A 5,000-nucleotide genomic window follows, 5' to 3' on the forward strand; every position below is an offset into this window, starting at 1 on the left:
AGGAGAGGACAGGACAGGAGAGGAGAAGACAGGAGAGGAGAAGACAGGAGAGGAGAGGAGAGGAGAGGAGAGGAGAGGAGAGGAAAGGAGAGCAGAGGAGAGGAGAGGAGAGGAGAGGAGAGGAGAGGAGAGGAGAGGAGAGGAGAGGAGAGGCGCTTGTAAAGAGGCGGTTATCTTCCCTTTCCTGCTTGCTCTCTCGCTCGCTAGCCGCTCAGGCTTTATCTGCCAGCTGTGTTTCGGCGCTGTTTTGATTAAGCGTGCGGCGGCGAGGCCGGGCACAGGTTTAAAGCGTCCCGGGTTGGCCGGCGATTGGTCGGCAGAGCCAGGCATGTGTTGAGACAGGCGGGCCAGCCAGGGGAGGAGGAGGAGGAGGAGGAGGAGGAGGAACCCGTAGGAGCCAGGGTGGGCAGGCACTCTCAAAGTTCTCAAGTCAATCGGGGTAAAGGGAGTAAAAGTCAGTGGGACACACGCCGCATGTGCACATGTGTCTGTCTGTCTGGCTGCCTGCGAGTGTGTGTGTGTGTGTGTGTGTGTGTGTGTGTGAGTGTGTGAGTGAGTGTGTGTGTGTGTGTGTGTCTGTGTGTCTGTGTGTCTGTGTGTCTGTGCGTGTCTGTCTGTGCGTGTCTGTCTGTGCGTGTGTGTGTGTGCATGTGTGTGTGCGTATGTGTGAGTGAGTGTGGACTGTAGTAACCTGTTGTAGCATGTGGCCCCTGAGTGCTGCTGCTGTTCCCTGCTCTGCCGAGCCGTGGCACGAGTGTATGTTTATACGGAAACTCTGGAGTTTGAAGTGATACGGGCAGATTTTAGTCAACACCGAAGAAGCAATCTGCTTACAGCCACACGTCAGTCTGCACACAGTATACTATCAATGTTCAACACTTTTTTTATAACAAATCACCTTGTATTATCTGTTGTAAATGCATTCTCTCATGAGAAGATTGTAAATTGGAAGTTTAGTTTGGATGTGTCAGTTCAGTTGAATATGCTTAAGTAGGCCACTACCTGAGGTAGTATTTTTCAAATTCAGAGGAATTAATTGCTTCTGCACGTTTAGCATGACTGGGCAGTTTTGCATGGGATAGGTTCAGAGTTATGGGATAGGTTCAAAGTCCAGTAAACCAGCTATGTTTAGGGCATTTTATGGCTGTCCACTTCTTTCGTTGTGCTAACAAAGGTCTCTGTTTCAGTTATGCATTCTACAGCCAGTCGGGGAAAAGATGGTCAATCAGTTTTGAACCCTGTGAACTTCCCTAGCTCAGGTCTGCTCAAACATACTTATCAGCTTATCAGAACAAGGCTCTTGTTCCCCGTCTGTTATAATTGTAGAGGATGGTGAAGTAAAAAAAAAAAAAGGTCTCCAGACTCAGTACTTTATGCAGATTGAGATGATCCAATCGACTGAATTGCAGTATACTGACACTAATGATGGCCTCATGGCCAAAAGCTTTGCCTGTCCTTGATCCCTGAATGAAAAACATACCGATGAAAAAACCTTTCAATCTCTTTGTTGATATGCAGACCAGGTACACACATTTGGAGATCTCATTATTATTATTATTATCATCATTATTAATCATCATCATCATCATCATCATCATCATCATCATATCATTTAGTATTATACTGTACATACAATTGACATATTCAACCATGCCAAGATCTGACATGCGTGTTGAATGTGTTTGTGTTTTAGGTCTGTTTTTCTGCAGTTCTCTGCCGTTCTGAAGCCAGTGTTTTGCAATGTTGACGTTGGTGCCTTTCAATTACTGGCCCACTGTATGTCCTCATTATCCTCTCGCCTTCCAACATTTCCCCGTTTACACTGTCCAAAAACACATTCCACAGCATGCAGAGATTCTTAGGATCAACCCCAAAGACACCACAGACCACAAAGCGCTACACTTCAATTTGCTGCCATGACATTGTTAACACAATACTTTTTAACAGTGGAACCCGTTGTAGTTTTCCTTTCTCATCTTGTAAGGGTAAGCTGTCTTGTAAGGGTATGAGAGAGCAGCACAACGCTCTCACAACGATCAACATGATATGCCCTCTGTTTCGGTTTTAGAAAGGGGTTCTTGTTCTGTGGGGGTGGTTTCTAGTGAAGGTGTCTTGCCGCTGGATGTAAAGGAGATAACACCAGAGTACGGTGAGAGGTTATGAGAATGAATGCGCTGGCGTGATTTTCTTCTCACACACAGGATTTCCTTTTCGTAATGTCAAACAGGGGAGGCTGGCGGAGGGTAGAAATCGGAGGACGGGCTCATTGTAATGCATGGAATGGAATGATGAATGAGGTATCAGACACACAGGATTTCATAGTACAGTAGAATTATAGTTCGAAAGAGCAGTGGGACACACACACACACACATCCCTACAGCACGTGTCAAGACATTTTAAAAGGAACCGACTCTTGAATGCGATTGAAGATTTACATGTTTGACCTCCATAAACCTTAAAGCTCTCCTGAATTGTCGAATGTGCATTAGGAATACCGTGAGTATACATTACACAGACAGTTCATCCGAAATGAAGACAGAGTGGAGAATTAGTTATTGACTGACTGGCGACTGACAGCCAGTGGAAAGCTGGAGATTAGTAAGTTGAGCCATGTGTGATATCACCTCTCTTGTTTATTAAGGGTTAACCGTGACCTAGTTTCTGTAGTGACACTGACTGGCAGATGACATCATCGCTGTAATTTTAGCTCAGGCCCACCCAGCGTCGGTCATGTGATGCGCCGGCCGCATGTGTGTGTGTGTGTGTGTGTGTGTGTGTCGGGGAGCGTAGTAAGTGTGTAAAGGTAAAATGATAAACAGGAAGTGGGTTTGTTGTCGGCTTCGCAGTGCAGTCAAATGATAGTTAAATGAGCAATGGTACACACACACACACACACACACACACACACACACACACACACACACACACACACACACACACACAGCACGTGTCAAGACATCTCAAATGGAACCGACTGTTGAATACGATTGAACAGGTGTCAAAGATGTACATGTCTGACCTCCATAAACCTCAAAGCTTGCAAGAATAACTCCAGAATGCTATTTCCTGTACCGAGGACGTTTATTCACGTTTCATTCAAAGTTAGCGCAGAATACCGCTTCACATCACGTCCCACCGCACTCCACGCGCCAAGACGCGCATGCAACATGTGCATTGAGTGCTCCCGGGATCCCAAATGACATTTTTGATTCATGTATACACCAATAAGGGCCTCCTGTGCAGGGACCATTGAAAATGTCAAGAGGGGATAGACTAGCGTTGCAGTGTTGTCATGTTTCTGCTCTAATTAATGGCAGATAACAGGCACTCATCGTCTTCCCCCCTCATCGTTTCTGTCTGTGCAAGTGCGTCTGTGCGGCTTGGCCTAAGTCCTGGCGTGGATCGATGCCCTGGGCGGCCTGGAGCAGCGAGCTAGCCGGCTAGCTAGCTAGCTGGCTCTCGCCTGTGCCCAGACTGGCGCGTGTGTGTGTTTCCGTGCCCGCACTGGCGTCTGTGAGTGGCTGTTGGAGGGGAGGGGGGGTTGGGGAGGGGGGGGGGGGGACACGCTGCTCAGTGCCACAGTTAATGAAAAATGAATGGCGGGAGAGAAGGGAAAGGAGGATGCACTTCCCCCAGCTGTTGTGTGTAGGGCTCTTTAACTCTCAAACCCTTTAGTGGCTCTCCCGCTGCGACCGGGAACCCTCGGCGTGCAGCAGAGGAGAGGAAGATCCATGCCAATCCACAATTCTACTGCTGTCAATGGAAGTCTGCCCGCCTGCGTTTTGCAACCTATCCTTTCAAAGTAGCTCAGCGTCAGAGTGGTCACCATATACTGTAGTAGGGAGTCATGAAAGTGGATTGGGGCCAGATTTTAATGAGCGTTTGGATGAGGTGCAGATTTTGCGCCAGATAACCCCCCCCCCCCCCCGAAAAAGGTCGAGAGAAAGGTGATGAGATTAGAAACAAAGTGTCGTAAAATGGGGACGGTTTCGTGTTTTAGTTCTCTTTTTTTGCGTTTAATTCCCTATTGAGAACATCTGGGCCATTGTACAATGCTGTGGGAAATACAGTCTGACAACCCAATGATATGAATAGGATCGGCTGCAAGGTGGTTACGAACCGAAAAAAAAGGAAACGTTTGATGATTGATGTGACACCACACGGTTTTGTGACATGGTATGTGCTCGGTGTGTGGCGCGACACAGACTTCTGTTATGGATAGTGTGTTGCCGTGATGCGTGGGTCGGCTATTTATGGACACACGCCCATCCTGTCGTTTCATCGACGTTGCCCGAGCTTGCTTAGACCTGATATCATGCAGGAAAAAAACTAAAAACAACTTCCCCTCATTGCTATTGACGAGCACTGGCCCTTTAAGACGGGCTACGCCTGACTTGAACATATGGGGAGCTAATCTTAGCCTGACTCCTAGGAGAGACAAGGCTGGCAACACGCCACTGTGCAGGGCTGGGAGAGGTTCTCTCTCTCTCTCTCTCTCTCTTTCCCTCTCTCTCTCTCTCTCTCTCTCTCTCTCCCTCCCTCTCTCTCTCTGTCTCTCTGTTCTACGTTGTGTACTGTAGCACCAGTGTAATGTATTTTGTCCTTACTTCACCCCTTCCGCCGTTCTGTTGTCCTTTATGGTTGCATTTCAGCGTTCTCTCTCTGAGGTAAAGAGGGATTAAAGACTATTCCGTGTGATTGAAACAGTGTGTTAATGTCATCTGATATATGACCAGACCAGTCTTGAAACCCCAGATGTGCAGCGTTTGTTTTGGTTATGACTTCCCTTTGTTTGTCACTACTTTAAACCCTTTCACCCCTCTTGTCCCTCCCTCTCTTTACTCCACTTCACTGTTCCCTCCCCATCGCCCTTGTCTACTCATTCCCCCTCTCTTTTTCTTTAAATCCCACGTTTCTGGCACAAAGAGCAGTCTCTTAAAAAAACAAAAAAACAGTTCCTCCTTCACTTTGCCTCAACCTAGGCTTGTGTAGTGTTTTT

At 47.4% G+C, this 5,000-nt stretch overlaps 1 protein-coding gene across 3 annotated transcripts in view; it reads left to right on the top strand.

Annotated features, from left to right (window-relative positions):
• The window catches only part of tet3 (tet methylcytosine dioxygenase 3), a 42,085-nt gene that overhangs the window by 9,003 nt on the left and 28,082 nt on the right, over window positions 1–5,000 (top strand). The gene's annotated exons all lie outside the window — the stretch shown is intronic.

The sequence above is a fragment of the Argentina silus genome (assembly GCF_951799395.1).
Source record: "Argentina silus genome assembly, chromosome: 7".
NCBI classification, from domain to species: domain Eukaryota; kingdom Metazoa; phylum Chordata; class Actinopteri; order Argentiniformes; family Argentinidae; genus Argentina; species Argentina silus.